The sequence below is a fragment of the Coregonus lavaretus genome, assembly GCF_964263955.1.
Source record: "Coregonus lavaretus genome assembly, chromosome: 21".
Lineage (NCBI taxonomy): Eukaryota > Metazoa > Chordata > Actinopteri > Salmoniformes > Salmonidae > Coregonus > Coregonus lavaretus.
The window spans coordinates 40,576,132-40,600,220 of NC_140008.1; the positions used below are offsets into that span (position 1 = coordinate 40,576,132).

The following is a 24,089-nucleotide window of genomic DNA, read 5'->3' on the forward strand; positions in this document are numbered from 1 at the left end:
TGAAGACTTACAGAAAACGTTTGACCTGTGTCATTGCCAACAGAGGGTATATAACAAAGTATTGAGAAACTTTTGTTATTGACCAAATACTTATTTTCCACCATAATTTGCAAATAAATTCATAAAAAATCCTACAATGTGATTTTCTGGATTTTTTTTCCTCATTTTGTCTGTCATAGTTGACGTGTACCTATGATGAAAATTACAGGCCTCTCTCATCTTTTTAAGTGGGAGAAGTTGCACAATTGGTGGCTGACTAAATCCTTTTTTCCCCACTGTATATCGGCAGGATAGAGCGGCAGCCTCTGGTAAGACAAGGGGTGGCGGTCTATGCATATTTGTAAACAACAGCTGGTGCACGATATCTCAGGAAGTCTCAAGGTTTTGCTCGCCTGAGGTAGAGTATCTCATGATAAGCTGTAGACCACACTATCTACCAAGAGAGTTTTCATATATATTCTTCGTAGCTGTCTATTTACCACCACAAACTGATTATGGCACTAAGACTGCACTCAATTAACTGTATACGGCCATAAGCAAACAGGATAGCGCTCATCCAGAGGCGGCGCTCCTAGTGGCCGGGGACTTTAATGCAGGGAAACTTAAATCTGTTTTACCTCATTTCTACCAGCATGTTAAATGTGCAACCAGAGGGGGAAAAAAACTCTAGACCACCTTTACTCCACACACAGAGACGCGTGCAAAGCTCTCCCTCGCCCTCCATTTGGCAAATCTGACTATAATTCTATGCTCCTGATTCCTGCTTACAAGCAAAAACTAAAGCAGGAAGCACCAGGACTGTTTTGCTAGCACAGACTGGAATATGTTCCGCGATTCTTCCGATGGCATTGAGGAGTACACCACATCAATCACTTGCTTCATCAATAAGTGCATCGATGACGTCGTCCCCACAGTGAATGTATATACATACCCCAACCAGAAGCCATGGATTACAGGCAACATCCGCATTGAGCTGAAGGGTAGAGCTGCCGCTTTCAAGGAGCTGGACTCTAACCCGGAAGCTTATAAGAAATCCTGCTATGCCCTCCGAAGACCCATCAAACAGGCAAAGCATCAATACATGACTAAGATCGAATCGTACTACACTGGCTCCGACGCTCGTCGGATGTGGCAGGGCTTGCAAACTACTACAAACTACAAAGGGAAGCACAGCTGCAAGCTGCCCAGTGACACGAGCCTACCAGACGAGCTAAATTACTTCTATGCTTCGAGGCAAGTAACACTGAAACATGCATGAGCGCATCAACTGTTCCGGACGACTGTGTGATCACGCTCTCCGTAGCCGATGTGAGTAAGACCTTTAAACAGGTCAACATTCACAAGGCCGCAGGGCTAGACATATTACCAAGACGTGTACTCCGAGCATGCGCTGACCAACTGGCAAGTGTCTTCACTGACATTTTCAACATGTCCCTGACTGAGTCTGTAATACCAACATGTTTCAAGCAGACCACCATAGTCCCTGTGCCCAAGAACACTAAGGTAACCTGCCTAAATGACTACAGACCCGTAGCACTCACGTGTGTAGCCATTAAGTGCTTTGAAAGGCTGGTCATGGCTCACATCAACACCATTATCCCAGAAACCCTAGACCCAATTTGCATACCGCCCCAACAGATCTACAGATGATTCAATCTCTATTGCGCTCCACACTGCCCTTTCACACCTGGACAAAAGGAACACCTATGTGAGAATGCTATTGATTGACTACAGCTCAGCGTTCAACACCATAGTGCCCTCAAAGCTCATCACTAAGCTAAGGACCCTGGGACTAAACACCTCCCTCTGCAACTGGATCCTGGACTTCCTGACGGGCCGCCTCTAGGTGGTAAGGGTAGGTAACAACACATCCGCCACGCTGATCCTCAACACAGGGGCCCCTCAGGGGTGCGTGCTCAGTCCCCTCCTGTACTCCCTGTTCACTCATGACTGCATGGCCAGGCACGACTCCAACACCATCATTAAGTTTGCCGATGACACAACAGTGGTAGGCCTGATCACCGATTACGACAAGACAGCCTATAGGGAGGAGGTCAGAGACCTGGCCGTGTGGTGCCAGGACAACAACCTCTCCTCAACGTGATCAAGATGGAGATGATTGTGGACTACAGGAAAAAGGACCAAGCATGCCCCCATTCTCATCGACGGGGCTGTAGTGGAGCAGGTTGAGAGCTTCAAGTTCCTTGGTGTCCACATCACCAACAACTAACATGGTCCAAGCACACCAAGACAGTCGTGAAGAGGGCACGACAAAACCTATTCTCCCTAAGGAGACTGAAAAGATTTTGCATGGGTCCTCAGATCCTCAAAAGGTTCTACAGCTGCACCATCGAGAGCATCCTGACTGGTTGCATCACTGCCTGGTATGGCAACTGCTCTGCCTCCGACCGCAAGGCACTACAGAGGGTAGTGCATACGGCCCAGTACATCACTGGAGCCAAGCTTCCTGCCATCCAGGACCTCTATACCAGGCGGTGTCAGAGGAAGGCCCTAAAAATTGTCAAAGACTCCAGCCACCCTAGGCATTGAGTGTTCGCTCTGCTACCACACGGCAAGCGGTACCGGAGCGCCAAGTATAGGTCCAAGAGGCTTCTAAACAGCTTCTACCCCCAAGCCATAAGACTCCTGAACATCTAATCAAATGGCTACCCAGACTATTTGCATGCCCCCCCCCCCTTTTACGCTGCTGCTATTCTCTGTTTATTATCTATGCATAGTCACTTTAATAACTCTACTTACATGTACATATTACCTCAATTACCTCGACTAACAGGTGCCCCCGCACATTGACTCAGTACCGGTACCCCAATATATATAGCCTCTCTATTGTTATTTTTACTGCTGCTCTTTAATTATTTGTTACTTTTATTTCGTATTATTTTATATTGTATTTTTTAGTGATTTTTTTGGTATTCTTTCTTAAAACTGCATTGTTGGTTAAGGGCTTGTGGACCTTTTGTATTCGGCACATGTGACAAATAAAATTGTATTTTATTTGATGTCGAGCTTGGAGGGAACAATAGTGTTGAATGCTGAACTGTAGTCAATGAACAGCATTCTCACATAGGTGTTCCTCTTTTCCAGATGTGTTAAGGCCGTGTGAATAGCGATGGAAATAGCATCTTCCATGGATCTGTTGGAGCGCTAGGCTAATTGGAGTGGGTCCAATTTGCTTTGTTTCCTGCTGCCACAACAACAGTCTGAGAGGCGCCTTCCATTTCAGTCTCTAGTGTTTCCATCAATGCCTGAATTGTGTTGGGGGTACCGTGTCTGAAAGCCAAGGTACGCACAGGAGGCTAGATGATTTTCGGGCCTACAGGATTTCTTACATAAAGATGGTTATCATTGAAGACTGCGTTCATGTGCTCAAGGCCAATAAAAAAAGGTATAATACAAGAAGATACACTTTGGTTCAATGTCACTTTGTACTTAACCAGTAAAAACATAAATTGTCTTCAGTCAGCACAAACTTGACATAACGCACCATAAACATGTCTGGTCCCCTCCTTCTCCTTGGAAAAGCTGAAACCAAATGACTTAAATACCCTCTGTGCTCTATGCCAGGAAGCCTGCGCTTGTGGAATGTACTACTCCCACATAATAAAGGTAAGTAGCTAGGCTATGTTAGCTCTACTTTTCTCTTACGTTATAAAGTTGGCACAAGATGACTCAATACATATATAAGTATTATACTCCCGAGTGCCGCATTGGTCAAAGCCACTGCGGCTGTGCCACTAGAGATCCTGGTTCGAATCCAGGCTCTGTCGTAGCCGGCCGCGACCGGGAGACCCATGGGGCGGCGCACAATTGGCCCAGCGTCGTCTAGGGTAGGGGAGGGAATGGCCTGCAGGGGATGTAGAGCATGGCGTTTGCAACACCAGGGTTGTGGGTTCGATTCCCACAGGGGGTATGAAAACAAAAAAAAGTAATGTATGCACTAACTGTAAGTCGCTCTGGATAAGAGCGTCTGCTAAATGACTAAAAATGTAAATAAGTGCCTGACCAAGGACAACAGAGAAGTTTTAAGAAAGGAAAACATCTCAACAAACACCATTATGAGAACAGTGGCAGTCGGTGCCGTTTAAGATGAGGGAGAACAATAATGTTTTTATGAGCATGGCCTTATTTCTATTACAACATATTGGATATTAATAATAATATAATATAATAATAAATAATAATAATGGATGACTGTCATTCATATTCCATTCACCCAGCTCAATGTAACATCGATAGGCGGGGTTGAAAAGGAATAAAGGGGAGTATATATATAAAAAACATGGGGGATTGGAAGTGATGCAGACAATTACATTGATGGAAGTTACAATCTATCTGCAATATTAAGCTGATCTACCCCCCCCCAAAAAAAATATATATATACAGTGGGGAAAAAAAGTATTTAGTCAGCCACCAATTGTGCATGTTCTCCCACTTAAAAAGATGAGAGAGGCCTGTAATTTTCATCATAGGTACACGTCAACTATGACAGACAAATTTAGGAGAAAAAAATCCAGAAAGTCACATTGTAGGATTGTTTATGAATTTATTTGCAAATTATGGTGGAAAATAAGTATTTGGTCACCTACAAACAAGCAAGATTTCTGGCTCTCACAGACCTGTAACTTCTTCTTTAAGAGGCTCCTCTGTCCTCCACTCGTTACCTGTATTAATGGCACCTGTTTGAACTTGTTATCAGTATAAAAGACACCTGTCCACAACCTCAAACAGTCACACTCCAAACTCCACTATGTCCAAGACCAAAGAGCTGTCAAAGGACACCAGAAACAAAATTGTAGACCTGCACTAGGCTGGGAAGACTGAATCTGCAATAGGTAAGCAGCTTGGTTTGAAGAAATCAACTGTGGGAGCAATTATTAGGAAATGGAAGACATACAAGACCACTGATAATCTCCCTCGATCTGGGGCTCCACGCAAGATCCCACCCTGTGGGGTCAAAATTATCACAAGAACGGTGAGCAAAAATCCCAGAACCACACGGGGAGACCTAGTGAATGACCTGCAGAGAGCTGGGACCAAAGTAACAAAGGCTACCATCAGTAACACACTACACCGCCAGGGACTGAAATCCTTCAGTGCCAGACGTGTCCCCCAGTACATGTCCAGGCCCGTCTGAAGTTTGCTAGAGTGCATTTGGATGATCCAGAAGAGGATTGGGAGAATGTCATATGGTCAGATGAAACCAAAATATAACTTTTTGGTAAAAACTCAACTCGTTGTGTTTGGAGGACAAAGAATGCTGAGTTGCATCCAAAGAACACCATACCTACTGTGAAGCATGGGGGTGGAAACATCATGCTTTGGGGCTGCTTTTCTGCAAAGGGACCAGGACGACTGATCCGTGTAAAGGAAAGAATGAATGGGGCCATGTATCGTGAGATTTTGAGTGAAAACCTCCTTCCATCAGCAAGGGCATTGAAGATGAAACGTGGCTGGGTCTTTCAGCATGACAATGATCCCAAACACACCGCCCGGGCAACGAAGGAGTGGCTTCGTAAGAAGCATTTCAAGGTCCTGGAGTGGCCTAGCCAGTCTCCAGATCTCAACCCCATAGAAAATCTTTGGAGGGAGTTGAAAGTCTGTGTTGCCCAGCGACAGCCCCAAAACATCACTGCTCTAGAGGAGATCTGCATGGAGGAATGGGCCAAAATACCAGCAACAGTGTGTGAAAACCTTGTGAAGACTTACAGAAAATGTTTGACCTGTGTCATTGCCAACAAAGGGTATATAACAAAGTATTGAGAAACTTTTGTTATTGACCAAATACTTATTTTCCACCATAATTTGCAAATAAATTCATTAAAAATCCTACAATGTGATTTTCTGGATTTTTTTTCTCATTTTGTCTGTCATAGTTGACGTGTACCTATGATGAAAATTACAGGCCTCTCTCATCTTTTTAAGTGGGAGAACTTGCACAATTGGTGGCTGACTAAATACTTTTTTCCCCCACTGTATATATATATTTTAAAAAATACAAATAAACATCGATAGGTTTAAGCTACTACATGATACTCAAATTTTCCCTATACCCATCATGTGGTTGCTACAACCTAGCCTATGAATGAAAGTTTACCTAGATACACAGGTCTAGAGAAATTTGAGTTCTCAAGGTGACAGACATTGGCACATTCAATATCGCCTTGCACAATCTTCCCTGCATCTAGGGTGTAATCATTAGTCCAACAGTTGCAAATGAGAGTTTCTATTTGACAAATTCAGGTATGTTTATCCCCGTTTTGTTCCGTTTGCTTCCATCTAAGAAATGTTTTTCAACAGAATCGGTGAAATGAATACACCCCTGATCACACACAAACACAGTTCACTTTCGTAGCAGCCACATACAAACAGCATGATCCCTTTGATCGTTGGATAATACCTTCACGCATCTACACACTCTCCTCCTCTCACCTTTTCCCTTCGCTTGTGGACTTCAGGGAGCACAACACATCAGCTGTCTGTGCCCGGTGAAAAAACCTTTCCAAGCCAAACCTTCATATCATAACTGCTACACACAGCCTACATCATTGTCACCATATTAGCTAACGTCAAGTCAACATAGCTACTAGAAATAATGCATGTGTAAACCCGCTACAATCATGCAGTACAGTGTACAGTTAGCAAGCAGTTTAGCAGCTACACCGGCAGCAATAAATTGATAAAACCAAAAGCTTACCTTGACTTGCAAGAGTTCCAGTGTTGGATAGCCATTGCCAGCTAGGTAACATTTGAGCCGGTTGATTGAGTAGGCTAAACTAGCTAGCTAAATTCGTTAGCTAAGTAAGTGAAAGTGAATAAAATACACTTTCTCTCTCTCTCTGTCTCTTGCTTCTCCTTCATTTTTGAAGAAATTGATTTGTTCAACACTGTTCAACTATTGTCTTTCTTTCTCTTTGAGTCAACTATTCACCACATGTTATGCATTGCAGTGCTAGCTAGCTGTATCTTATGTTTTCAGTACTAGATTCATTCTCTGATCCTTTGATTGGGTGGACAACATGTTGGAAGACGTCCTCCGGAATTTGTCAATGTACCCAGAGGAGGACGGAAACTAGCTGTCCTCCGGCTACACCATGGTGCTACCCTACAGAGTGCTGTTGAGGCTACTGTAGACCTTCATTGCAAAACAGTGTGTTTTAATCAATTATTTGGTGATGTGAATATATTTAGTATAGTTATCTAAAATGTTTTACTTTTTAACGTTTCACTATTTTTATTTTTCAGAAATTCACTGAGGATGGTCCTCCCCTTCCTCCTCTGAGGAACCTCCACTGTATGAGAATTACAATCTCATCCCAAAAGTAAACTCCCCTGTCGCTGCGGCGATCATTTATAGGCTCATTCCCAAACTATTACCAGCGGTCCCCTGTGCGCACGCACACCTTACAACCTCCCGGAGATAAGGGAGTGATATGCCAACAGGTAAGAAACTATTTTCTTAAATTCTGGAATGATAACTCAGATTAAAACTGATAAATGATAACTCAAAGGCAGGGAAAATATAGGCAAAGACATTACTGTAATGAGCTGAGCTACAGGGGATATGGCTGAGACATGAATATGTTGCCAAATCGCGGTCTGCTTTGACGTTGGACATGCATCTCTGTCCTAGCATTCGTACTCCCGAGTGGCGCAGTGGTCTAAGGCACTGCATCGCAGTGCTAAACTGTGCCACTAGAGATCCTGGTTCGAATCCAGGCTCTGTCGTAGCCGGCCGCGACCGGGAGACCCATGGGGCGGCGCGCACAATTGGCCCAGCGTCGTCCAGGGTAGGGGAGGGATTTGGCCGGCAGGGGATGTAGCTCAGTTGGTAGAGCATGGCGTTTGCAACGCCAGGGTTGTGGGTTCGATAAAATAATGTATGCACTAACTGTAAGTCGCTCTGGATAAGAGCGTCTGCTAAATGACTAAAATGTAATGTAAATGTAAACCGTTTGCAGTGTTTTCGGAACCAATGCGACATATAGTCTAATCAATTAGACATTAGTGGCAACAAATACTGTAAAACACTCAGCAGCATGTTTTCAGTATGGGGCGTGAGATAGGCTACACATTTTGTCTGACTTTTTAGCAACGTGTGAGTTTGTATGTAGGGGAAATGGCACGCTTTTTACAGTCACGGTGCGCATATGATGAGCCCGTCATCAGATTGCTCAACAAGCACATCCAATTGGTAAATGTAAATTAATTGTTGTGCTTGGTTAACTTTGTATTTTCTGAAGCTAAGTTGATCCCAGAGCTAGGCCTATTTGACTCACTCAGTAACGAGAAGGTGTTTTCACCTGGTCTAGGAACCTGATTCCCATACCAAACATCAATAGCCTCCTACCCTTAGCATGCAAGTTCATGAAAATTCATTCATGAAAATTGCTCCAAACATGAACACAGATGAATGACTGCATCCCATAATGAATTGGTTCTCTGGATCATAACAATAACATCCCAGGTTACAATACAGTACGATGGACAGCTGCTCTACCAAGTGGCCACCTGCAGCTGAGAGCTGAATGACCTAGTACTAAACCATCCATAGGGATGACTTAGGCTACTGAGCAATAACAATCAGGCCTAGGTGTTATTCAGTGTGATATAACAACATTTGTGTGTGTGTGTGTGTGTGTGTGTGTGTGTGTGTGTGTGTGTGTGATATCAAACTACTATCAGCATAATGATGAGAAGGAAGCATTGGTCCCGATCGGGCTCTAAAAAACACAAGTGAATCCTGTCAATGACAGCCCATGCTGGTACACACATGCCTCATGCCTCATTTTCATTAGATCACATATCAAAACAAGTTGTACTCTGCCGGTGACAATAACAAGATATGACAGTAGGCCTATCACAGATAATCAAATTACCAGAAAAGTCATGAATGTTAATCTAGATTTGATCAATAAATATGACCCACATTGGAATAGGCACCTCATGTGTATTTACGCATAGACCGCTGGCAAAATCAAATCTCTCAAATCTCATTTTGGTTGCTGACTGAATTTCAGCCAGAGCCAGACTGTCAATGTAGATTAACCTATAAAGGTGTGAAGTCCGTTATTTTCCACACAAATCTCAGCCTCTCGATTGCATGCCTCTACTCCACCAAGCCAGTGTGAGTCACGGTGTAATCTTGGTTACTCAGAAGTAAATTTCTTGCGAAAGTTGTCACGATTAGTCAAGGTGTTGAACCAGTTCCAAACTTGGTGTTCTGGGGCTTGCATCACTGGGAGGAAATCCTGGTTGATTTCTCCACAAAAGCAGTTCCACAGTTCCCTCCTCTCGAGGGACTTCCAAGACATTCTTTACGCATGGAGGAACTGACCACTGATTCTCCGCACCTTAGCATCAGTGGCGTTTATTCATGAATGCCAAGGGAAGCCAGGCTTCCCCAAAAACTTTACCAAGAAAAAAGAAAAAACATATAAAATAATGTATCTTTTGTCTCTCTGTGTTTAATCATTTTCCTTCAATTCACAAGACGCTGAATGTATTTCATTGGAGAAAGCATCCAAGTGAGCGAAACAGCGCCCCTCTGTCTCTATATGTGTAGCCCGTCTATCTGATGCTGTCTGGTCAAAAAGATTATGACATTGTTGCCGCCCGTATCATTGAATGCAAGGAAAGCCAGCGAGCATTTGGCCTCCCTTGATTAAATAAACATATAAAATAATAGCCAATCAGCATAAACTGAGAAAGCTCAACTGTGAATGATCCTGGCGCATCCAAAACAAAGTGTCAAGGGAAGCCAGTTTGGATTTGGCTCCACACCAATCACATCACATTAAAAACCAAACGTCATTGACAGAAAAAACGTCATTGTTGCATCTCGTTGTGTTGTTGTCCTCCGGTGGCAGGCTAGCTAGCTACAATTGTCCCTTTCCTAAATTAGCCATGGATGGAGATAGGGATTTGGACTTGATTATACCGCCGATTCTGACAGCGATTCTTGCCTGAGAGGATGGAAGTTCAATATGTAGCTAGATGTAGTAGACTAATGTTAACTAGCTGGCTCATCGTTGCCCATGAAAGGAAGTTAGGCTAGCGAGCAAGCATTTTAGCCAGGAAGCCTATGACATCAAAAACTAAAAGCGTGTACTGTATGACAGTCATAGACCGTTTCGTCAACATGAAAGAGAGGAGGATGGCATTGGCTTTCTCTACAAGTAGGGGGAGTCAACATGTTTTTTCTACTTGCAAGCACACACACACACACACACACACACACACACACACACAGAAATCAGTACCATGGACAGCCACATCATATTTACAACCTAGCCTATTAATTAAAGTTTACAATGTGAGTAATCAAGGTGACGGACATTGACACATTCAATACCGCCTTGCACAATCTTGCCTGCAACTTGCCTGTGGTCCTCTGTAGCTCAGCTGGTAGAGCACGGCGCTTGTAACGCCAAGGTTCGATCCCCGGGACCACCCATACACAAAACAAATGTATGCACGCATGACTGTAAGTCGCTTTGGATAAAAGTGTCTGCTAAATGGCATATTATTATTATTATAGCTGATCTAGGGTGTAATCATTAGTCCAACAGTTGCAAACGAGAGTCTATTGTTCAATTTCAGGTATGTTTATCCCCATTTCATTCTGTTTAAGTATTTTTTTTCAACAGAATCGGCGGAATGAATACACCCCTGATCACACGCAAACACAGTTCACTTTCATATCAGGGTGTGCTGAATAGTTGGACAAAACGAGTATCGTAACGGATATGGGCAATTTTCTGGATACGATTACGATCCGAGTATGTTTTGAAATGATCCGTGATCGGGAAAAAAAAGTTATTTTCAGGTGCCAGCAAGCATCTTTCTCATGTCAGTCAGTCACAGACGTTTAAACCATACTGTACTGTCTTTCAGTCAGTCATGCGCAGTCTAAATAACTAAACTGGCTAGTTCGCCTGTCTGTAAAGAGAAGGGCGGCTGTACGTTGATCCTGCTGCAATGATTGGATAGAGTGAAGTAGTATTTCTCTGTCCACTAGCTTCATAATTTCACCCCATCACTTTTCCTCGCATGTTTTCAGTCTTATCATTTACATTTCTGCTGCCTGCTACTATGATAAATCACATGGCAAGGACGTTGCTACTAGAACTAAAGTGTTAGTAATCCCACTACAATCATGCAGTACAGTGTACAGTTAGCAAGCAGTTTAGCAGTTACACTGGCGGGCCCCGGTGGCAATAAATTAATAAAACCAAAAGCTTACCTTGACTTGGAAGAGTTCCAGTGTTGGATAGCCATAACCAGCTAGGTAACATAGCATCTCTCTCTATTTGAGCCAGGTGTTTGAGTAAGCAAAAATAGCTTTGCTTCATTCGCTAGCTAAGTAAGTGAAAGTGAAAGTGAAAACAATACGAAATATAGCTCTCTCTCTCTCGTGTCTCCTTCATTTTTGAAGATATTAATTTGGTAAAAACTGTTTAACTATTGTCTTTCTCTCTCTTTGAGTCAACTACTCACCACATGTTATGCACTGCAGTGCTAGCTAGCTGTAGCTTATGCTTTCAGTACTAGATTCATTATCTGATCCTTTGATTGGGTGAACAACATCTCAGTTAATATTGCAAGAGCTCTGAGGTTGGAGGACGTCTTCCGGAAGTTGTCATAATTACTGTGTAAGTCTATGGAAGGGGGTGAGAACCACAAGCCTCCTAGGTTTTGTATTCAAGTCAATGTACCCAGAGGAGGGCAGAAACTACAGTGCCTTGCAAAAGTATTCATCCCCCCTTTGGCGTTTTTCCTATTTTGTTGCATTACAACCTGTAATTGATATGGATTTTTATTTGGATTTCATGTAATGGACATACACAAAATAGTCAAAATTGGTGAAGTGAAATTAAAAAAATTACTTGTTTCAAAAAATTCAAAAACATAAATAACGGAAAACTGGTGCGTGCATATGTATTCACCCCCTTTGCTATGAAGCCCCTAAATAAGATCTGGTGCAACCAATTACCTTCAGAAGTCACATAATTAGTTAAATAAAGTCCACCTGTGTGCAATCTAAGTGTCACATGATCTGTCACATGATCTCAGTATATATACACCTGTTCTGAAAGGCCCCAGAGTCTGCAACACCACTAAGCAAGGGGCACCACCAAGCAAGCGGCACCATGAAGACCAAGGAGCTCTCCAAACAGTTCAGGGACAAAGTTGTGGAGAAGTAGGGTTGGGTTATAAAAAATATCAGAAACTTTTAACATCCCACGGAGCAGCATTAAATCCATTATTAAAAAATGGAAAGAATATGGCACCACAACAAACCTGCCAAGAGAGGGCCGCCCACCAAAACTCACGGACCAGGCAAGGAGGGCATTAATCAGAGAGGCAACAAAGAGACCAAAGATAACCCTGAAGGAGCTGCAAAGCTCTACAGCGGAGATTGGAGTATCTGTCCATAGGACCACTTTAAGCCGTATACTCCACAGAGCTGGGCTTTATGGAAGAGTGGCCAGAAAAAAGCCATTGCTTAAAGAAAAAAATAAGCAAACACGTCTCCCCAAACATATGGAAGAAGGTACTCTGGTCAGATGAGACTAAAATTGAGCTTTTTGGCCATCAAGGAAAATGCTATGTCTGGCGCAAACCCAATACCTCTCATCACCCCGAGAACACCATCCCCACAGTGAAGCATGGTGGTGGCAGCATCATGCTGGGGGGGATGTTTTTCATCGGCAGGGACTGGGAAACTAGTCAGAATTGAAAGAATGAGTGATGGCGCTAAATACAGGGAAATTCTTGAGGGAAACCTGTTTCAGTCTTCCAGAGATTTGAGACTGGGATGGAGGTTCACCTTCCAGTAGGACAATGACACTAAGCACACCTTCCAGTAGGATGCTATGTTAGCTAGCTGGCTATGGCTATCCAACACGGGAACTCTTCCAAATCAAGGTAAGCTTTTGGTTTTATTAATTTATTGCCACCGGGGCCTGCCGGTGTAACTGCTAAACTGCTTATGCAGCTAGCTAGTTTAGCCTACTCAAACAACCAGCTCAAACAGAGAGGGATGCTATGTTAGCTAGCTGGCTATGGCTATCCAACACCGGAACTCTTACAAGTCAAGGTAAGCTTATGGTTTTATTAATTTATTGCCACCGGGGTCTGCCAGCGTAACTGCTAAACTGATTTCTGACTGTACACTGTACTGCATGATTGTAGCGGGTTTACTAACACGTTAGTTCAAGTAGCTATGTTGACTATGACGTTAACATGGTGACAACGATGTAGGCTGTGTGTAGTGGTTAGCGGTCATGATATGGAATGTTTTTTTTGCCTGGTCACAGACAGCTGATGTGTTGTGCACTGAAGTCCACAAGTGGAGAGAAAAGGTGAGAGGATGTGAGCACGTAGATAGTTTCGAGAAGGAATTATATATACAACGAGCAAAGTGATCATGCTGTTTTCATGTGGCTGCTATGAAAGTGAACTGTTTGCGTGTGATCAGGGGTGTATTCATTCCGCCGGTTCTGTTGAAAAACATTTCTTAAACGGAAGCAAACGGAACAAAACGGGGATAAAGATTAATTTGTCCAATAGAAACTCTCATTTGCAAATTTTGGACTAATGATTACACCCTAGATCAGCTAGATGCAGGCAAGAGTGTGTAAGGCGGTATTGAATGTGTCACTGTCTGTCAACCTGTGCACCTACACTACCGGTCAAAAGTTTTAGAACACCTGCTCATTCAAGGGTTTTTCTTCATTTTTACAATGTAGAATAATAGTGAAGACATCAAACCTATGAAATAACACATATGGAATCATGTAGTAACCAAAAAAGTGTTAAACAAATCAAAAACATATTTTATATTTGAGATTCTTCAAATAGCCACCCTTTGCCTTGATGACAGCTTTGCACACTCTTGGCATTCTCTCAACCAGCTTCATGAGGTAGTCACCTTGAACGCATTTCAATTAACAGGTGTGCCTTCTTAAAAGTTAATTTGTGGAATTAATTTTCTTCTTAATGCGTTTTACAATGTAGAAAATAGTAAAAATAAAGAAAAACCCTTGAATGAGTATGTGTTCTAAAGCTTTTGACCGGTAGTGTACATTGTAAACTTTCATTCATAGGCTAGGTTGTAGCAACCTCATCATATGTACAGGGAAGATTTGAGTATCATGTAGTAGCCTAAACCTATCGATGTTAAATTGAGCTGGGTGAATGGAATATGAATAACAGTCATCCAATATGCTGTAATACAAATAAGGCCATGTTGTATCATCTTCCCTCATCTTAAACGGCACCTACCGCCACTGACACACACACACACACACACACACACACACACACACACACACACACACATACACACACACTCATGCTACACACACATCACAACTGCTGCTACTAGACTCTTGTTATGTTTGCTAAATACTGCAAAAGTTAAACACTTGTCCCCCAATCCCCCCTTCCCCAAAACACATCTAAATATTGGACTATAAATTGTGCCTTCCTGTATTATACTTGTGCTAAAATGTTTACTCTACTGAGACATTTACTTTATGTTTATATTCTTATATTTTATGATTTATTATTGTTGTTGCATTGTCGAGAATGAACCTGCAAGTAAACAATTCGTTGGACGTGTATACCATGTGTATCTGGTACATACGACTAATAAAACTTGAAACTTGAAATTGCAAATGGTTATAACAGTTTGTTTTACTTGCAATGTTTAACCAAAAATAAATGTAGGCCTATGCATATATAGGCTATAGGCGTACAGACTGGATGAAAATGATAAACTTAATTGATAAGCAAAAAACTAATCTGCAGTAGCCTATCTGCCCAGTTGAGAGACTGACCAAGCTGAGGATCCGCTTGAGTTCTCACATCTGGATCACAAATATTCATAGAATGTTGCGCTGATCTTGAGAACACGCACTGTGAAGAGTAGTAGTCTAGGCTATATCTCACAAAAAAAATGTAGAAGTGAGAAGGAATTAATCGTTTTCCTTACTTGATCTCTTGGTTCCTCTCTGAATCGCCAATGTACCGCACAGGAACCGATAGTTATCCAGTCCGCGAATCACTAGGGTACAAATACCGAGCTTTGAGTATTTATAAGTAGCCAATAGTTTGCCTCGATCTTTCACAAATACAAATGAGAGATAATAAGCTACTTTGTTATAGACTGTATAAAAATAACGGTTATAACAATGTCGAAAGGCAGCTGCAGTTCCTTGTAATTGAAGTCCGGTGTGTTTCCCCAGCTGTCCCCTCTCCCCAACATGAAGGTTACTGAAAGGCGCCACAAGGAACGCTATACTCCGTTTGGAGAAGGGAGTGGCATAGTCATGCGCGAGCCAATACCATCACCGGGTTTATCCCGTACCAAATAAGAACACTGTTGTAATAACCATTAAAAACACTATTATTATTAAAAGGTGTTCAATACAACATAACATGATTAACAATGCACAATTAAGTAGTAATTAGTCTAATAAAATACAAAGCATGCCCCATAATCATTTAGAATAACATATCATTAATAACGGGGAAAATGATCATGAAATTACTTTGGAGTACAACGTGACATTATCAAAATGGAAAAAGGATCAATACGTATAAGCCTATTTTTACCTTACATCAGTAGAGTGATCTCATCCTCAAGGTGATGTCATAGGACAATTTTCATAGCTTATTCACGGCAAGTTTGTAGCTTAAGGAAACATTTTGTATGTTGTGTAGTTAAAGGGTTGCTGAAAGGTATAGCCTACATGTGTAATACATGGTAGTGTTGTTAGTCTAACAGGTATATTGTAGACAGGAAAAATAATTAATACTGTATTTGGACCATATTATTCTAAAGGGATGCATGCTTATATGGACTCATGTTTACCCTGAGGTGATGGTTATTTATAATATAATATAATATGCCATTTAGCAGACGCTTTTATCCAAAGCGACTTACAGTCATGCGTGCATACATTTTTGTGTATGGGTGGTCCCGGGGATCGAACCCACTACCTTGGCGTTACAAGCGCCGTGCTCTACCAGCTGAGCTACAGAGGACCACTTTATCACCTTATTCTATAATATTCATCATATTCCCTTAAAATCTTCTTCCAAAACCTGCCTGGGTGATAGCTATTGTGACTAACTATTATTGTCTGATGAAGCATGTGTTGCATCAATAAATAAATAAAAGATGGGGGAAGAAGAAGCAAGGACACCCGCCTCCAGGCTCTGTTGTACTGTTCTCTGCAAAATGTCAACAGACAACCCTGGCTGGAATTGAAAAAATAACCTCGCACTATGGAGGTGGGTGGCAGATTGATTACATTTGAGTACACATTCCTTGCTTTCACCAAAGTACAATTTCAGTCCTGAGCAACCTGAACCCATTTAAAATCTGTCCATCCCAGACCCAGAAGTGTCGCTGGATCCCAAAGTAAACGGACAGACAGGGCATGGATTGACAGTCACAGCCTGTCTGATTTAAAGTGAGGACAGAGGGTTCTGTCCCAACTCCTCTCTCAAAGAGCCACTGCAGTCGGACAGATAGACTTCTCATCAGTGTTGAAGTCCTGAAACTAGTTTTTCTCACCATAGTAACTGGCCAGAAGCACAGTGTAGACTACAGATAAAAGGAGAGGGAAGACGTTCCCACAGTCTAAAGTATGAAACTTCTCTTCTCTTCAATCTCGTATGATCTCCGTAGGCTACTTCTTCAGACCACAAATATACACTACCAGTCAAAAGTTAGGACACACCTACTCATTCAAGGGTTTTTCTTTATTTTTACAATTTTTTTCATTGTAGGATAATAGTGAAGACATCAAAACTATGAGATAACACATATGGAATCATGCAGTAACCAAAAAAGTGTTAATCAAATCAAAATTTATTTTATATTTGAGATTCTTCAAAAAGCCACCCTTTGCCTTGATGACAGCATTGCACACTCTTGGCATTCGGGAGGTCGGGGGTTTATACAGAAGATAGCCCTATTTGGTAAAAGATCAAGTCCATATTATGACAAGAACAGCTCAAATAAGTAAAGAGAAACGACAGTCCATCATTACTTTAAGACATGAAGGTCAGTCAATACGGAACATTTCAAGCACTTGGAAAGTTTCTTCAAGTGCAGTCGCAAAAACCATCAAGTGCTATGATGAAACTGGCTCTCATGAGGACCGCCACAGGAATGGAAGACCCAGAGTTACCTCTGCTGCAGAGGATAAATTCATTAGAGTTACCAGCCTCAGAAATTGCAGTCCAAAAAAATGCTTCACAGAGTTAAAGTAACAGACACATCTCAACATCAACTGTTCAGAGGGGACTGTGTGAATCAGGCCTTCATGGTCGAATTGCTGCAAAGAAACCAGTGCTAAAGCACAACAATAATAAGAAGAGACCTGCTTGGGCTAAGAAACATGAGCAATGGACATTAAACCGGTGGAAATGTGTCCTTTGGTCTGGAGTCCAAATTGGAGATTTTTGGTTCAAACTGCTGTGTGTTTGTGAGATGCGGTGTGGGTGAACGGATGATCTCTGCATGTGTATTTCCCACCGTAAAGCATGGATGAGGAGGTGTTATGGTGTGGGGGTGCTTTGCTGGTGACACTGTCTGTGATTTATTTAGAATTCAAGGCACACTTAACAAGCATGGCTACCACAGCATTCTGCAATAATACGCCATCCCATCTGGTTTGGGCTTAGTGGGACTATCATTTGTTTTTCAACAGGACAATGACCCAACACACCTCCAGGCTATGTAAGGGCTATTTTACCAAGAAGGACAGCGATGGAGTGCTGCATCAGATGACCTGGCCTCCACAATCCCCCGACCTCAACCCAATTGAGATGGTTTGAGATGAGTCGGACGGCAGAGTGAAGGAAAAGCAGCCAACAAGTGCTCAGCATATGTGGGAACTCCTTCAAGACTGTTGGAAAAACATTCCAGGTGAAGCTGGCTGAGAGAATGCCAAGAGTGTGCAAAGCTGTCATCAAGGCAAAGCGTGGCTATTTGAAGAATCTCAAATCTCAAATATATATTGATTTGTTTAACACTTTTTTGGTTACACGATTCCATATGTGTTATTTCATAGTTTTGATGTCTTCACTATTATTCTACAATGTAAAAAAAAATAAAAAATTAACTAAGAAAAACCCTTGAATGAGTAGGTGTGTCCAACCCTTTGACTGGTACTGTATATATTTCATCAAACAGGTGTTTTATTATACCTGCTAATGACAGAAATGATTCTGAACAGTGCATCATCTCACAGTGTGCGCTCACACACACGCACACACACACACACACACACACACACACACACATACACACAAAGACCTATGTTAAACGAAACACGATAAATATCAGATCACATGACAAATGTACATAATAGGTCATATGCATATCATGGTAAATAAGTATCCTATCTCTACCTGGTCCTCTGTGAGGCATTAGAGACTACATGTGGATAATAATAATTGGTCTGGGATAATTCATCTCTAATTCCCTGGCTGATTCAGTATAAGAGGCACACAGCCAAAGCAGAGGTGGGTGTCTGTTCTCAGCAGGTTGTTTGTTCCCTGACAGAGATGACAGTCTGCTTTATCAGTGAAACACAGTGTGACGCCTAGAGCCTGGTCCTTGTGTAACAAAAGACTGTTTTGCATGCAAGGAAACATTCATTTTTTCTCCACCTTTTCACAAAATCTGCTAAATGTTTTCCTTGTCTCCCAGTAAGCAGATTAGTTTGTATTGTAAAGTTTGACTTTGACAGATCTTTGTCAGGTAATGTGTATCTGTGTGTTTACTTATTCATTTTTATTTATTTAACCTTCATTTACCTAGGAAAGTCAGAAAACCTCTTAAGGATCGGACCCTTTTTTTCAATTTTCGCCTAAAATGACATACCCAAATCTAATTGCCTGTAGCTCAGGACCTGAAGCAAGGATATTTTATTTTATTTTATTTTATTTTATTTAACCTTTATTTAACTAGGCAAGTCAGTTAAGAACAAATTCTTATTTACAATGACGATATGCATATTCTTGATACCATTTGAAAGGAAACACTTTGAAGTTTGTGGAAATATGAAATGAATGTAGGAGAATATAACACATTAGATCTGGTAAAAGATAATACAAACAAAAAAAACATGCATTTTCTATTGTTTATTTGTTCCATCATCTTTGAAATGCAAGAGAAAGGCCACAATATAATATTGCAGTTTGGGCACAATATAGATTTTGGCAACTAGATGGCAGCAGTGTGTGTGCAAAGTTTCAGATTGATCCAGGGAAGCATAGCAAAACTGGACTATTTTGTATCAAGTCTGCCCAAATATGCCGAATTGGTCAATTGATACATTTTCAAGTACATAACTATAGAGAACATACACAAATGATATGGTAATACAAAATGTAAGTTTACACACTCCCAGGAATGTCATACATGATGGATCATTAGCTTATACACTAACTTTCACACATCTAGATGGCCTGGCGGGGTGGGTGTGGAGCCAGAGACAACAGGGGTTCAAACTGTAGAACCCAGTTCCTTCATTTGAATATAAAAATTGATTTTATCAAACAAAACTATGCTACATTTTATCTCTTGGACCCTTAGGATGACAAATCAGAGCAAGATAACTGAATGTAAGAACATTATTTATCTTCAGAGGTGAATGTATCAAACCAGTTGCCGTGATATGTTTTTTGTTGTTGTGCACTCTCCTCAAACAATAGCATGGTAATTTTTCACTGTAATAGCTACTGTAAATTGGACAGTGCAGTTAGATTAACAAGAATGTAAGCTTTCTGCCCATATAAGACATGTCTATGTCCTGGAAAGTTTGCTGTTACTTACATCAGTCATGCTAATCACATGAGCGCACGTTAGGTCAACCGTCCAGTATACGGGACACCGATCCCATAGAGGTTAAGAACAAATTCTTATTTACAATGTCGGCCTACCAAAAGGCGAAAGGCCTCCTGTGGGGACGTGGGCTGGGATAAAAAAAAAATACACTAAAATAAAAATTTTATTGGACAAAACACACATCACGACAAGAGAGACACAACAACACTACATAAAGAGAGACCTAAGACAACATCATAGCATGGCAGCAATACATGACAACACAGCATGGTAGCAACACAACATGACAACTACAGTGGGGAGAACAAGTATTTGATACACTGCCGATTTTGCAGGTTTTCCTACTTACAAAGCATGTAGAGGTCTGTAATTTTTATCATAGGTACACTTCAACTGTGAGAGATGGAATCTAAAACAAAAATTCAGAAAATCACATTGTATGATTTTTAAGTAATTAATTTGCATTTTATTGCATTACATAAGTATTTGATCACCTACCAACCAGTAAGAATTCCAGCTCTCACAGACCTGTTAGTTTTTCTTTAAGAAGCCCTCCTGTTCTCCACTCATTACCTGTATTAACTGCACCTGTTTGAACTCGTTACCTGTATAAAAGACACCTGTCCACACACTCAATCAAACAGACTCCAACCTCTCCACAATGGCCAAGACCAGAGAGCTGTGTAAGGACATCAGGGATAAAAATTGTAGGCCTGCAAAAGGCTGGGATGGGCTACAGGACAATAGGCAAGCAGCTTGGTGAGAAGGCAACAACTGTTGGCGCAATTATTAGAAAATGGAAGAAGTTCAAGATGACGGTCAATCACCCTCGGTCTGGGGCTCCATGCAAGATCTCACCTCGTGGGGCATCAATGATCATGAGGAAGCTGAGGGATCAGCCCAGAACTACACGGCAGGACCTGGTCAATGACCTGAAGAGAGCTGGGACCACAGTCTCAAAGAAAACCATTAGTAATACACTACGCCGACATTCTAGGCAGTGTTGCAAAGAAAAAGCCGTATCTCAGACTTCCCATCTTAATCTTTTCTTTTTATTGGCCAGACTGAGATATGGCTTTTTCTTTGCAACTCTGCCTAGACTTCTCAGACCCAAACTTCTCTTGTGTTTGCCCCCAATTTATTGATAAATCCCCATCATAGTAATATTTCCTGCATCACATCCCCCCACAATACCTTCCCCCATTTCTACCCCCCATGGACTTGAATACCCCCCACAAATGAAATGAACCCCCACAAAATTGTTTCATCCCTGTGTAGCTTTCGCGCTATGGTTAGGCTAGGCAGTGGGCTTGTATTTGGTGTGATGATCTGTAAGGTGAAAACATTTGATTTGCTTTGTGATTTGTCAAAAACGACTTGTCAAGTCATGTGCTCCGGTTCTTGTATACACTGTAACAAGTACATCAAAGATTTGTAATATGCTGAAAAGTGGCTAAACTAAGTTCATATTTTTCAGGCAATGAGCGCAGCCATCTTTGACTTTAATTTATTTACGTCAAACATAAACAAACATGGCTGCCATCATAAAGAATTTAGCTGCTGTTAGCTGAGCTGACACGCATTTATTTTCTAAACAACATTACATTAGTCTCTTGTGCTCACCAGAGATGTGGTACATTGTAAACTAGTCTAGCTGTTAGGTCGCTAACTTATGTTTTGTTTTTTGTCAGCGCAACCTGTTATTTAGACTGGTTTATGGAATGAGTTTGGCTGTGGATGTGTTCCGTGTGATGCTTGGATGATGAAGTTCACATTTATCATTTACAATTAAAGGTAAAATTGAGGAATAAAGTTTAAGACCTTTATTTTCCATCATTACAAAAAAATATTTAGATGCTGTTCAGACAACAATGCTGTTTAGGGTTTTGGGACTGCTGTTGCTTACCAAGAAGACAGTGAATGTTCCTGAGTGGCAGAGTTACAGTTTTGACTTAAATCTGCCTGAAAATCTATGGCATGACCTGAAAAGAGTTGTCTAGCAATGATCAACAACCAATTTGACAGAGATTGAAGAATTTTGGTAAGAATAATGGGTTAAATGTTGCATAATCCTGATGTAGAAAGCTCTTAGAGACTTACCCAGAATGACTCACAGCTGTAATCGCTGCCAATGGTGCTTCTACAAAGTATTGACTCGGGGGTGTGAATACTTACAGTTGAAATCGGAAGTTTACATACACCTTAGCCAAATACATTTAAACTCTGTTTTTCACAATTCCTGACATTTAATCCTAGTAAAAATTCCCTGTCTTTAGTCAATTAGGATCTATTTATTTTAAGAATGTGAAATGTCAGAATAATAGTAGAGAGAATGATTTATTTAAGCTTTTATTTCTTTCATCACATTCCCAGTGGGTCAGAAGTTTACATACACTCAATTAGTATTTGGTAGCATTGCTTTAAATTGTTTAACTTGGGTCAAACGTTTTGGGTAGCCTTCCACAAGCTTTCTACAATAAGTTGGGTGAATTTTGGCCCATTCCACCTGATAGAGCTGGTGTAACTGAGTCAGGTTCGTAGGCCTCCTTGCTCGCACACGCTTTTTCAGTTCTGCCCACAAATGTTCTATTGCATTGAGGTCAGGGCTTTGTGATGGCCACTCCAATACCTGGACTTTGTTGTCCTTAAGCCATTTTGCCACAACTTTGGAAGTATGCTTGGGGTCATTGTCCATTTGGAAGACCCATTTGCGACCAAGCTTTAACTTCCTGACTGATGTCTTGAGATGTTGCTTCAATATATCCACATAATTTTCCTTCCTCATGATGCCATCTATTTTGCGAAGTGCACCAGTCCCTCCTGCAGCAAAGCACCCCCACAGCATGATGCTGCCACCCCCGTGCTTCACGGTTGGGATGGTGTTCTTTGGCTTGCAAGCTACCACCTTTTTCCTCCAAACATAACGATGGTCATTATGGCCAAACAGTTCTATCTTCGTTTCATCAGACCAGAGGACATTTCTCCAAAAAGTACGATCTTTGTCCCCATGTGCAGTTGCAAACCGTAGTCTGGCTTTTTTATGGCAGTTTTGGTGCAGTGGCTTCTTCCTTGCTGAGCGACATAGGACTTGTTTTACTGTGGATATAGATATGTTTGTACCTGTTTCCTCCAGCATCTTCACAAGGTCATTTGCTGTTGTTCTGGGATTGATTTGCACTTTTCGAACCAAAGTACGTTCATCTCTAGGAGACAGAACTCCTTCCTGAGTGGTATGACGGCTGCGTGGTCCCTTGGTGTGTATACTTGCGTACTATTGTTTGTACAGATGAACGTAGTACCGTCAGGGGTTTGGAAATTGCTCCCAAGGATGAACCAGACTTGTGGAACGCAGACCATATGTAGCAGTTTAAACCTGGAGCCTGGCGCACAGTTCATGACAACTGGAACATTGTCATCACAGTTCCATGATTAGTGAGGATTATTAGGATAGATGTATAGGACTACTGCTCAACCCCTATTGTACACTTTTCTCACCTTCCAATATTTATGGATTGAAAAATTGAATATGGCAACTTTCAGGATGAATCAAAGCACTGTATTTTTGATTGACCAATATATTTAGTGTGTAAAGGCTCTCCAAACGTAAAAATAAATAAATAATAATCGTAAGTACTTTCCTAAACCTAAATAATATACAAGATCAGAGTATTTTTTTATGTATCAATTGGTGCTGAAAAAGAGACGAATATGCTTGTATTTACATGGCTTTCTTTCATTCATCCATAATATTCTGAACCGTTCTGTCAAGGCGTCAGTCTAATGCGGTAGGACGAAGTCAGGCATAGGACACAGAGCTAATGAAAAAACATACTTTACTCGTAGGTAACTTAATGAACATACCTCCACGCAGGGAGGAACAAACCCGCTCACATACGACAACCTAAACATGAACAAACACGCACAACACACAGTGTGAGCCAGAGGGTTAAATAGGGAAGACATAATTACATAATGGGAAACAGGTGAGACCAATACAGACAAAACCAGTAGAACATAGAAACATGGATAAGTAGCAGCTAGTACTCTGGTGACGACGAACGCCGAAGCCTGCCCGAGCAAGGAGGAGGAACAGCGTCGGCTGAATCCGTGACAGTACCCCCACCCTTGACGCGCGGCTCCAGACCTCCATGGACCTCTCCAGACCGTACCCCTCCCACTCCACGAGATACTGCAG

The 24,089-nt window shown here is 41.6% G+C and overlaps 1 protein-coding gene across 2 annotated transcripts in view; it reads right to left on the bottom strand.

Annotated features, from left to right (window-relative positions):
• LOC311149085 (leptin receptor-like) overlaps positions 1–15,265 on the bottom strand; it is a 61,647-nt gene extending 46,382 nt beyond the window's left edge. For both annotated transcript variants that reach the window (XM_084186195.1, XM_084186194.1), the window contains exon 1: positions 15,020–15,265. The gene's annotated coding sequence lies outside the window, so the exon portion shown is untranslated. The remainder of the gene's footprint in view (positions 1–15,019) is intronic.
• Between the last annotated feature and the right edge of the window lie 8,824 nt (positions 15,266–24,089).